This window comes from Apus apus, chromosome 21 (genome assembly GCF_020740795.1).
Source record: "Apus apus isolate bApuApu2 chromosome 21, bApuApu2.pri.cur, whole genome shotgun sequence".
Classification (NCBI taxonomy): Eukaryota; Metazoa; Chordata; class Aves; order Apodiformes; family Apodidae; genus Apus; species Apus apus.
This window is the reverse complement of record NC_067302.1, coordinates 3,411,386-3,423,776: the sequence shown is the minus strand read 5'-3', so window position 1 is coordinate 3,423,776 and position 12,391 is coordinate 3,411,386. Positions and strand designations below refer to the sequence as shown.

General features: G+C 52.1%; 1 protein-coding gene across 1 annotated transcript in view; it reads left to right on the top strand.

Annotated features, from left to right (window-relative positions):
• Positions 1–2,010: 2,010 nt before the first annotated feature.
• Positions 2,011–12,391, top strand: part of PHACTR4 (phosphatase and actin regulator 4) — a 68,655-nt gene continuing 58,274 nt past the window's right edge. The window contains 1 exon segment of the mRNA XM_051637812.1: positions 2,011–2,065. The gene's annotated coding sequence lies outside the window, so the exon portion shown is untranslated.

Genomic DNA, 12,391 nt, shown 5'->3' with positions numbered 1-12,391 from the left:
ATAAATTCAGGCTGGAGATGGATACATTTGGGATGGACAGGGATATAAATTCAGGCTGGGTAGAAAGCAGTTCTTCAGGGGTGAGGTGGAGATGCAGGTGGTGGGTGCAGGTCTTTGCCCCAGATTTGTTCAGCACCCATATCCACCCAGCCCTGGGCAATTCCCTCCCATGGGATCACACAATTCCCAGCAGGGAACAGCTGTTTGAGCAAAGCCACGGCCAAGGTCACCTCGGGCTGTAACGGAGCTGAGCCCCAGTGCTCCCAGTCCCCCCAAACCCCTTTCCAGCACTGCCCAGGGTGGGTGTTTTTAGGGGGGGAGGTGGTTGGGAGGGAAGGGATCGGCCCCTCCTGGCTGCCTGAGCTCATGGGAACAGAATGTGTCCTGCCCATGGAGCCCAAAATATCCCCTGGCACCTCCCGCCCCCGGCGCCAGCCCCGCTCCCTGGTGTAACCCACACCCTGCCCAGTGTCACCAGTCCCTGGACCTGGCACCGGGTCACTGCTGGGGGGCAGACACCACCACCAGGGCGCTCCCGGGCTCTAGTGCAGGTTGAGGGTACCGGGCAGGGCTTTTCCTGCTGGGTTTTCCTCCAGAAACGTGGGTTTTGCACCAAGGTGGGCACTTTTGGGTCCTGGGAGGGCCAGGAGCTCATCCTGCTGGTGTCTGGGAGCCTGAGTCCCACCACAAGCCCCTCCAAAATTGGCTGCAGGCACAGAGGGGGGAAGCTTGGCAGGGGGAGGGAGGGGAAAACACCCACCCCCTTCTCCTTTGCAGCAGGTGATAAACTCTTTGCTTTGGATTCCAGAGGGACAATTTGGCTGTCGCTGAGAAGCCGGTTGGCTGTCCTGGCTGGGGACAAACTGGGCTTATCCTGGAGGAACTGCAGGCTCTGGGCACCCCAGGCTGGAAATCCCAACTGGAGCATTTCAGTCCTTGAAAAGCAGCCGGGCAGCAGCGGTGGCGGGGGGGGCACCCTAAATCATGATGTGTCCCCAAGCTGCTGTCACCTCCCTCCCCCCCGGGCTCTGGGGTGCCATCCTGCACCCCCAGCTCTGCACCAGCTGAGGGATGAAGACCCCCGCTGGGTGCAAATGGGGCCCTATCACATGCTGGGACGGGTTAGGGGGGAACTGGGGAAGGTGGGGACTGGGGGAACTGGAGGCTGGGGGAAGCTGGGTGCCCTGTCAGCTCCCTGCGGTTCCCGGCTTTCCCGAGCCGGCAGCGACACTCGCTGGGGAGCGGCAGCAGCGCTGGGAACCGCCCGGTGCGGACCAGTCCCACTGCAGACCTGCCCCACTCCGTCCCTGTGCTGTAGGAGTTGGACAGGGAGCTTGGGAGGGAACCTCTCCCAAAGGAACCCCTTGGAAGGGGCCTTAAAGCTCATCCAGTCCCAACCCCCTGCATGGGCAGGGACACCTCCCACCAGCCCAGGCTGCTCCAAGCCCCATCCAACCTGCCCTTCAACACTGCCAGGGATGGGGCAGCCACAGCTTCCATGGGCAACCTGGGCCAGGCTCTCACCACCCTCACACCCAAGAATTTCCTCCTCATGTCCAACCTCCATCTCCCCTCTGCCAGTTTTCATCCATCCCCCTTGTCCTCTCCCTCCCTGCCCTTGTCCCAAGCCCCTCCCCAGCTTTCCTGGAGCCCCTTCAGGCACTGGAAGGTGCTCTCAGGTCTCCCTGGAGCCTTCTCTTCTCCAGGCTGAACACCCCAGCTCTCTCAGCCTGGAGAAGAGAACCCCCTGCCAGGAACTGGGTGGGCAAAGGGGGGGAACAGATCCCCCCCCCCCTTTCACGTCTCTCCTACCTCCCGGTTCCCCGACGGGGGTGGGCGTGGCCTCCCCACGAAGGGGGCGTGGCCTCCCCACGATGGAGGCGCGGTCTACGCGCGATGGGCGTGGCTTACAGACGATGGGCGTGGCCTACCTGCAAAGGGGGGGGCTCCTCCCGTGGCGCGGACTACAACTCCCGGCATGCCCTGCGCGCCCTTTCCCCCTCCCTCCCCCCCCCCGAGGCTTCCGGCGGGGCCGGCCCGGGAGCGGCGGCGGCGGCGGCGGCAGGTGAGGGCCCGGGGGGAGCCCGGCCCGGGGGGAGCGCGGGGACCCCGTGTGAGGGGAGGGGGGCGCCGGGGGGGGGGCGTGAGGGGGGGGCAGTGAAGGGAGCTGGGGTTCGGTGTGGGGAAACGGGGTTCGGTGAGGGGAAACGGGGTTCGGTGAGGGGAAGCGGGGTTCTGTGAGGAGAAGTGGGGTTCTGTGAGGAGAAGCGGGGTTCTGTGAGGAGAAACGGGGTTCTGTGAGTGGAAACGGGTTTCTGTGAGGAGAAGCGGGGTTCTGTGAGGAGAAGCGGGGTTCTGTGAGGAAAAGTGGGGTTCGGTGAGTGGAAACGGGTTTCTGTGAGGAGAAGCGGGGTTCTGTGAGGAGAAGCGGGGTTCTGTGAGGGGAAAAGGAGTTCCAAGAGGGGAAAAGGGGTTCTGTGAGTGGAAACGGGGTTCTGTGAGTGGAAACGGGGTTCTGTGAGGAGAAACGGGGTTCCGTGAGGGGAAAAGGGGTTCCAAGAGGGGAGGCAGCGAGTGGCCGGGCACACAGGGTCACTTGTGGCCCCGCCGTGCCCGTGGGGACCCCCCCCCGTGCCGGAGGGGCTGGTTCTCCCGCCGGGCCGGGCCGGGCCGGGGCCGCCCGTGGCGGGGAGAGCCCTGCGGGTCCAACCTCCTGCCGTGAACCGGCTTTCCACGGCGCTGCTGTGCCCTGCTGCCCTCGGAAGGGCTGGGGCTCAAACTGAAACCTGCTTTCCCAGCGGTGTGCCCGTCCTGTCGCTTGCCCTGGGATCTCTTCCACCTTTCTTCAAGTTCCTCCTTGAGGCAGCAGCCCCTTTGGTGTTTCTTTGTTTGATCTTTTCTGCCTTTAATGCTGGCTGAAATTTGAACCGTGCTTTCTCGTGTAATTGTTCTTTCCTCTTGTTTGCGTGCGGATGAATTATTTACCTCTTTGCCCTGCTCTGGGTTGTGTTTGTCCAGGTGGAGGAAGGTGAGGGCTTGGTGCCCCTCTCTGGGGCTGAAAGCACTGGGGGAAAAGTGAATGATGTGAAAAGGTGCTTAATCGAGGCTGAAATGAAGTTAAAAGCTCCTTCTCTTAAACCTCAGGAGGTTTAAATGGTGCTTCTACAAGCCTAGAAAGAGAAGTGGGATTGTGTGGGATTGCTTCTCTGAGGTGTAAAGAAACCTCAGATTGTCCAGGGGTGAGTTTTAAACTTGAAGCTGCCTTTCAAAAATAGGAACTTAGAATCCCAGACTGATTTGGGTTGGAAGGGACCTTAAAGATGATCCAGTCCCAAGCCCCTGCATGGGCAGGGACACCTCCCACCAGCCCAGGTTGCTCCAAGCCCCATCCAACCTGCCCTTCAACACTGCCAGGGATGGGGCAGCCACAGCTTCCCTGGGCAACCTGGGCCAGGCTCTCACCACCCTCACAGCCAAGAATTTCCTCCTCATGTCCAACCTCCATCTCCCCTCTTCCAGTTTTAATCCATCCCCCCTTGTCCTCTCCCTCCCTGCCCTTGTCCCAAGTCCCTCCCCAGCTTTCCTGAAGCCCCTTCAGGTCCTGGAAGGTGCTCTAAGGTCTCCCTGGAGCCTTCTCTTCTCCAGGCTGAACACCCCAACTCTCCCAGCCTGTCTCCAGAGCAGAGCTGCTCCAGCCCAAGGATCATCTCTGTGGCCTCCTCTGGAGTCTTTCCAGGAGCTCCATGTCCTGGGCAAGTCCTGGGCAGAATCAGCAAAGGAAGGGGAAGGATGGAGTTTTCTGTAGTCTGTTCTTGGTGGGTCAAAGATTTGTTGAGAGGAATGGAAGTTGCATGGGAGTGCAGTTAAATTCCTGCTGTGATTTTGGGATAAAATGCCTGATGCTCTTCAAACACACCATTGCAAGGAATCCAAATTGCTTTGCAGAGGAGACAAGACCTAAAATTGTAACTTGACATAGTTTAAATTCCTTCTCAAAGGAGAGTGCAAAAAAAAAAAAAGAGGGGAAATAAAGCCAAAATGAGGCCACTTCAGAGGGAGCTGAAGGGAACACCATGGATGGTGATGATGAAAAAAAATAATCCCTTTTTCCATTCAGAGGAGGTTTAAGCTTGTTCTTCCCAACAGTGCTGGAAATAAGTGCCACCTCTCTGTCCTAAATGAGTGTGGTTTCAAGTGTGGCAGCTGCTTTCACCAGGGCTGGCTTTGTTATCGGGTAATATCTCCAAGGGTGTTTTTGTGAGGAATGTTTCCTTTCTGGACTACCAAGAAATGGCTGGATGAGCTGTCTCTGAGCATCCTCCAGCCCTGGAAAATGGGCAGTTCCATTGGGAATATGGGGCAGTTCAGAGAGGCTGCCACAAACAAGGGGAATGTGATTGCATCCTCATTTTCCTGCTGCTGGATCCGTAATCTGTGATTATAGAGCCTTCCACTTCACTCAATCACTGGTTAATTTGATTTCCAGTTTAATTTGATGACAGTTTTGAGAGCCAAATCGCTTGTATTGAAACAAATGGCTTCTATTTTGATCAAATTTCCTTGCGTTTGGCATGTGTTGGGGCATTCTGAGTGTTGAAAATCACTGACACTGCAGTTCCTGCAGGTCTGTTGGTTGGTGATGAATGTTCAGCTACGAGCTGCACAAAACCTGTGTCAGGCAGGGAGCAGGAGAGGAGGGGGCTTGAAATAAAACCACCCAATGGTGGAAGTGTCACTGATAGTAGGTTTTTCTCACTGGTCATAGTGGTGACACACACACCAAGCAAGCTGCAGATATCCTTGGGGTCACCTGTTAGTTCGGATAGGAGGAAATTCTTGGGTGTGAGGGTGGTGAGAGCCTGGCCCAGGTTGGCCAGGGAAGCTGTGGCTGCCCCATCCCTGGCAGTGCTGAAGGGCAGGTTGGATGGGGCTTGGAGCAACCTGGGCTGGTGGGAGGTGTCCCTGCCCATGCAGGGCGTTGGATCTAAATGATCTCTAAGGTCCCTTCCAACCCAAACCATTCAATGACTCCCTGATTTTTCAGGCAGAACCAGATCTTTGGGCTACAGAGAGTGTAAAGAAGCTTGGGGGCAAAGGTATCATCTTGTTCTTGCTTCCATGAAAGGTGGGAGTGGATTGTGTGTAGCAAAGAGGTGCTCTGTGTCACTCCAGATTGATTCCCTTATTTTATTTCCTTGGGATTTTCTCCCTACAAGGCACCATGTGGGGTTTTGTTTTTTTGGTGAGTGTGAGGATGCTTTGGAGCCCATGGAAAAAAAAGGATGTGTGACTGCAGCAGTGTCGGGCCTCAGCTTTGTGTTGAGGGGGGAAAAGAACCCTTTCAGAGCTCTATTTTTATCATTTAATTAGTAGCTCTTGCTGACTTGCCAGTGCTGCAGTAATAACTATTGCCAGTTCTTTTCTGCGCAGTGGGTCACGTGTCAGTAGGGCAGTGAGGGCTGGGGGAGGGGGGTTAGTTCCTTCCAAACTGAGCCCCCAAATCCAAGGGTGGGTTCCAGGTGAGGAGTCAGTTTATCAATAGATACCTGTGCTGTGGAGACAGGCTGGGAGAGTTGGGGTGTTCAGCCTGGAGAAGAGAAGGCTCCAGTTCCTTAGAGCAGCTTCCAGTGCCTGAAGGGGCTCCAGGAAAGCTGGGGAGGGGCTTGGGACAAGGGCAGGGAGGGAGAGGACAAGGGGGAGGGATGAAAATTGGCAGAGGGGAGATGGAGGTTGGACATGAGGAGGGAATTCTTTGGTGTGAGGGTGGTGAGACCCTGGCCCAGGTTGCCCAGGGAAGCTGTGGCTGCCCCATCCCCGGCAGGTTGGATGGGGCTTGGAGCAGCCTGGGCTGGTGGGAGGTGTCCCTGCCCATGCAGGGGGTTGGGACTGGATGATCTTTAAGGTCCTTCCAACACAAGCCATTCCAGGATATTTCTCTGCCCCAGAGGACTTTCCCATATCTTGGAAGAAGCTGAGGTGTGGAGGTTGGTGTGATTTGCTGATGGCTGAGTGACAGGATTGGGATCAGAGGTAAAAAAACCTGCAGATTTCCCAATTCTGCCTCTTATCTGCTGCTTTTGAGTGACTCAGGTCAGTCCTTCAGCGTTGGAAGGTGACTGGGTAAAACCCCGAGCCGTGACTAATTATGCATTGGTATTTATGCTCCTTGCAAACCAGGAATTGCTCTTTTCCTGATTTTTAAATGCCCGAGCCCTTCATCTGCAGATACTGTCCTTGTGTTGCTGGTTCTATTGCCCCTGGTGTCGACTTGTTTTTGATTATCAGCTGTGCTGGGTGAGATAGGGAGGTGAGAGGCAGCTTTTTGTCCCCAGCTTGTGGCACTATTTGAATTTCTTTGTTTACTGATGGCTGTGTGCTCTTTCCACGTTGCACTGGGGAAGGGATGGGGGAGGGAAGACTAATTATCTCCAGAGAGAGGCTTTTAATGCTATTAATCAAAGGAACAGGCTTCATCTGAATGAATTGTGTGAAATAACACGAAGCACCGGTGGCAAAGATAGGGCAATTGAGAGCAGTCCAAATGATTTCTCTGCTGAATTCTGGAAATAGATTATTTTTCTTCCTCGAGCTGTTGGCCTGCAGCAGCGATTGGATGAGGGAGGAGTGGGCAAACAGATTGTTAACTTTATTCTTTTGTGTTTGTGCTTTTGGCATGTTGATAACAATCCCCAGTTAAGTGCTGCTCACCTGCCAGCTGCACCAGAAACCACCCGTGTCCTGGGCTGCGTCCCCAGCAGCGTGGGCAGCAGGGCCAGGGAGGGGATTGTCCCCTCTGCTCTGGGGAGACCCCCTGGAGAGCTGTGTCCAGTTCTGAAGCCCCCAGCACAGGAAGGACATGGAGCTGCTGGAAAGACTCCAGAGGAGGCCACAGAGATGATTCAAGGGCTGGAGCAGCTCTGCTCTGGAGACAGGCTGGGAGAGTTGGGGTGTTCAGCCTGGAGAAGAGAAGGCTCCAGGGAGACCTTAGAGCACCTTCCAGTGCCTGCAGGGGCTCCAGGAAAGCTGGGGAGGGACTTGGGACAAGGGCAGGGAGTGAGAGGATGAGGGGGGATGGATTAAAACTGGCAGAGGGGAGATGGAGGTTGGATATGAGGAGGAAATTCTTTCCTGTGAGGGTTAGAATCATTCCATGATTCTATGATTATCACCGACTAGTTAAGCATGCCTGCTGAATGTCACGGGGTAAACAAAGGTGCATACTGATGAGATTGGTTTGTGCAAGGCTGGCACTTCTCTAGCTCCTGAGCTAAGCTCCTCCTGCCCTTTTGGAACAGATTTGGTGAACATCATTGGACTTTGGTAAAGTCTAACGGTCCTTAAACTAGAGGGTTTGAACATTTTCACTTTGTTACCTCTTGAAAGCTTCTGGTAAAAGTATGAACCTCTTTGCAGACAGTTTTTCCAGCCAGCTTTGCCTTTAATTAACCAATCCACAAAAGTGAACTCCTTAATTTAGAGCTAAAATGCCTAAAATCCATCGAGATTATTCCCCACCATTGATTTTAAACCAGAGGCAGCACCTTATGGGCTTCCTTCATTGCCTGAGGGAGGGCTGAAGCTCTAAATGTCCCTCTTCTTCTCTCCCAGAGACAGCTTTTATAGGAGCAACCAAGAAAAATTTGGCCTGAGTCCTGCTAAGAAGCCTGGATTTGTAAACTTGGATCAAATTCTGAGAGAGGCAGTGTCCTCTGCTTGGTGTCTGCACAGTGTTTAGTACCAGGGCATGCTCAGGGCTCCCTCAGTGTTAAAAACACAGTGTGGCAGAGGGTGTCATGGCCAAATAATAAATGAGGTTTATTGCTAGACGTGGCCTTCAGGTAGGAGGTGAGGAATTGCAGCGTTTTGGCTCATGGAGTTGAAACTTCCAGTGGTGCTTATGGTTGGGGTAAAAGCCAAAGGTCGTTGATTTCAGAGCATTTGAGTTTTGAACAAACGTGTAACTGTCTAAGCCAATTTTAAGGGGACTTTGGCATTTGCTGTACTCACATGCCTTTGAAGCTTGTGTTCTCTTGTCTGATTCTTCTCTCCTTCTTAAAGTCAAATCAGGAATTTTAATGTCATAGCCTAAATTTGCTGATAGAGGTTTGGGGTGATGGGCTGTTCCTGTTGGAGGTGTCATTTCTATCAATATTATTTCTGTCTTGGCAAGAGCTCCCCAGAGAAGTGCTGCTGGTGGGTCTGTTATTGATTGCTTTCATCTCCAGAGCTGTCTAAAAAGTTCCTGCAGGTTTGGTGTATTGCCAAGATCATAAAAACATGGAATGGTTTGGATTGGGAGGGACCTTAAAGATCATGTAGATCCAACCCCCCTGCATGGGCAGGGACACCTCCCACCAGCCCAGGCTGCTCCAAGCCCCATCCAACCTGCCCTTCACCACTGCCAGGGATGGGGCAGCCACAGCTTCCCTGGGCAACCTGGGCCAGGCTCTCACCACCCTCACAGCCAAGAATTTCCTCCTCATGTCCAACCTCAATCTCCCCTCTTTCAGTTTAGAAGCAGGATCAAGAGGGTTTGGACTGGTCTTTGCTGGCTGAACAGGCTGTCCCAGTTTCTCTGGGAATGCATTTTTTAAAGCAGCTCTGCTGCAATATTGACAGTGGAAATCTGGATGGACCCATAGAATTTCAGTTACTGACCTGTGCTCCTCTACAGAGTAACCTTGTGCTGCCTGGGTTATCTTTATCAAGCTTTATTTTTATTTATCAGGAGGATAATAATTACTGCAGTAAGTATTTGGTTGTCTAATTTGTGCTAACAAGGTTGGTCCTTTATTGTTGGGGATATTTAGTCTGTCTGTTGCAAGCCAGGTGTAATTTATTGCTAGGTGGGAAATGGCAGAAGTAGGTAAAGGGCTGCTAAGTCCATCTGGGTTTGTTCCCCCATAAAAGCCTGTTTGTGTGATGCCAGAAGAGAAATAACTAGAAGAAAAGTCTTTTTTCATTTGGTTTTTTTGATTAGTAGCAGGTGGGAAGCGGCACGTTCCCCACAGGGTCATAGAATCATGGAATGGTTTGGGTTGGAAGTGACCTCAAAGATCATGTAGATCCAACCCCCTGCATGGGCAGGGACACCAGAGGGAAAAATCATACTTGCTGACTCAACCTGATACCTAGGGATACAAAAAGGTGGGGTTTGCTGGTTTTGTTGTTCTGTTTGTCTTGTCTTAAAAATACTGGATTTTTCTGTTGTTGTTCTGAATATGAAGATAAAGCCCTTTGGACAAGGGCAGGGAGGGAGAGGACAAGGGGGATGGATTAAAGCTGGAAGAAGGAGATTGAGGTTGGACTGAGGAGGAAATTCTTGGGTGTGAGGGTGATGAGACCCTGGCCCAGGTTGCCCAGGGAAGCTGTGGCTGCCCCATCCCTGGCAGTGTTGAAGGGCAGGTTGGATGGGGCTTGGAGCAACCTGGGCTGGTGGGAGGTGTCCCTGCCCATGCAGGGGGTGGGACTGGATGATCTTTAAGCCCCTTTCCAAGCCAAACCGTCCCATGATTCTATGATAAATAGAATTTGCAAGGGGGAAAGTTTCTGGGCTGGAAATCTTTCCTCATGCATGAGCTGCTAAGCTGCTGCTATCTCAAGTCAGGCTGGTTCCTTTGTGCCTCCCCCAGCGAGGTGTTATTTGGGAGCATTAAGGAAGTGTTCCGCATCTCTGGGGGGTATTGCTGGGCTTACAGAGAAAGAAATCAAGGAATTTTCAATCTGAATTGATTAAGGAGGCTTTTAGAAACCTGTGCAGGCACATCAGGCTTGGAAAGTAGGATGAAGGAGTGCTGTGAGGCTGCTGGATCTCCAAAATCAGTGTGGCACTAGTGATTAAATTAATCAGGGCTATTTCTCATCTGCTTTTAGCTTCCAAACGAAGCCTTCAATCTGTGTTCTAATGACTGGGTTCTGTCTGCCTACCAACAAGAGGGAGTAGAGGGAAAATAAGGATGTTTGGATGGACTGGAGGCCAGGTTTAGCTCCCAGCAGTGTTGCTGCTCTGCTGTTTGATGTCAGACAAATCACTTTTTCCTGTACCTGTTTCATCCTGTCCTCTCCGAGATTCCTTGTGCTTAGTAAGGGCATCGTCAGACTCATGTTCATAGCCAGAGGGACATGTTAATACAGCTCAGCCTTAAGGGCCATAATTAGCAGCCAGGTTTTACTGGTCTCAGTCCCATCATACTATGTGTGGTTGAGTGTGTAAATGAGGCCTTCAGTAAATAGAACATGAGCAACAGGAGGAAGTGTTGGTGTGAGTAGCAGGTCTGTGATGGGTCAGTCCTGTGTTTTAGGGCAATGAAGCTGGGGAAGGGTCTAGAATCAGAATGGTTGTGGTTGGAAGGGACCTTAAAGATCATCAAGTTCCAACTCCCCTATGAGGAGCAGCTGAGGGAACTGGGATTGTTTAGTCTGAAGAAGAGGAGCCTGAGGGGAGACCTTCTCACTCCCTGAAAGGAGGTTGGAGCAAGTTGGGTTGGTCTCTTCTCCCAAGGAACAAGTGATAGAACAAGAAGCAACGGTCTAAAGTTGTGCCGGGGGAAGTTTAGATTGGATCTTGGGAATAATTTCTTTACTGAAAGAGTAGTCAGGCCGTGGCCCAGGCTGCCCAGGGCAGTGGTGGAGTTCCCATCCCTGGAGATGTTCAAAAACCTTGTAGACATGGCACTTCAGGACATGGTTTAGTTGGCATGGTGGGGCTGGGTTGATGGTTGGACTTGATGACCTTAGAGGTCTTTTCCAACCTTATTGATTCTGGGTTTTGCTGCTCTGCTCTGGTTGATCAGCAGTGTTCAAGTAGTTCTTTCTTAATTTCCGCCATGTCCTATATTTTGTGAGGGTGTAATTTGAGTAATTTAATGTAGTTTGAGTTTTTAGCTCTATGTTTTTGAGTGTTTTTTTCATGTTTCACTCTGGGCTTTTTTGCCTGTGGGTCTTGTTTTCTGTGTTAAGTTCCTACAGGATTTTTCACAGCTTACCTAGTGTAACAGGAACAAGTTTGCCTTGGTTCTTCAGTAAATTGCTGCTGCTCTTGGGAAGTGGTATTTATAAAGCTGCTGTGCTGCACTTCAGCATGGAAAAGGAGGTGGGAGGAGAAAGGAGGAGGAATCTGTATCTCCTTTAATGTGGAATTGCATAGGATAGCTTGGAATTGTATAGTATAGGCTCTTGGATGGAGAGAGCAACAATCCTTGCATATAAACACTGGATATATTAACATTTCTAACTAGTAAATTTATGGATAATCTCTTCTTTAGGAGGATTTATTCTGATCTGAGAGCATTAATCTCTGGGGAAAAATTAAACCTCTTTTAAATCCACTTTGTTCAGACTCTGGAGTGGGGAACTGCTGGTAAGCCCTGCCATCTTCCTCCAGCTTTTCTGTTGGTTTGATTGGAAATGGAAGGAGACACAGCTGGGCCAGAGGCATCTGGGCTTTGGTTTTAGGTGCTTTATCCAGTTGTGTCAAAATGGATTTAAAAACCATTCTATCTTTTCCTGTAATGAGTATGAGCAGCTTTGAGTCCTGCCAAAAAGAGACCAAATGGTAAGAAAGATAGAATCACAGAGTGGTGGGGTTGGAAGGGACCTCTGGAGATCATCCAGTCCTACCCCCTGCTAGAGCAGGATCCCCTGGAGCAGATCCCACAGGAACATGATCAGTCTGGAATGTCTCCAGGGATGGAGACTCCACAGCCTCCCTGGGCAGCCTGTCCCAGGTCTCTGGTACCTCACAGTCAATAAATCCTTTCTTACATTTAGGTTCAACCTCTTGTGCTCCAGTTTGTGCCCATTGCCCCTTGTCCTGTCACTGGACACCCCTGAGAAGAGTCTGTCCCATCCTCCTGCCACCCCCTGCAGATATTGACCAGCACTGATCAGATCCCCCCTCAGCCTCCTCCTCTCCAGCTGAACAGCCCCAGCTCTCCCAGCCTCTCCTCACAGGCAGATGCTCCAGTCCCTTCATCATCTCAGTGGCCTGTTCTGGAACTCTCTGCAGTAGCTCTTTGACCTTCCTGAACTGGGCAGACCAGAACTGGACCCAATTCTCCAGGTGTGGCCTCACCAGGGCAGATCAGAGGGCAGGAGAACCTCCCTCACCTGCTGACCACACTCTTCTAGATGTCCCCCCAGGAGGCCACTGTCCCCGTTGGCCACCAGGGCACATTGTTGGCTTATGGTCAGCTTGTTGTCCACCAGGACTCCCAGAGCTGCTTTCCAGCAGGTCACCCCCAACCTGTACTGGTACATGGGGTGGTTCTTCCCCAGGTGGATCACTCTACACTTAGTTTGTTTTCATTAGGTTTCCCATTAGTTCATGGAAACCATGAAGTGGCTCGATAAATTGGCTTTGGTGACAGAACTGTCACTCTGCCTGCTAGTG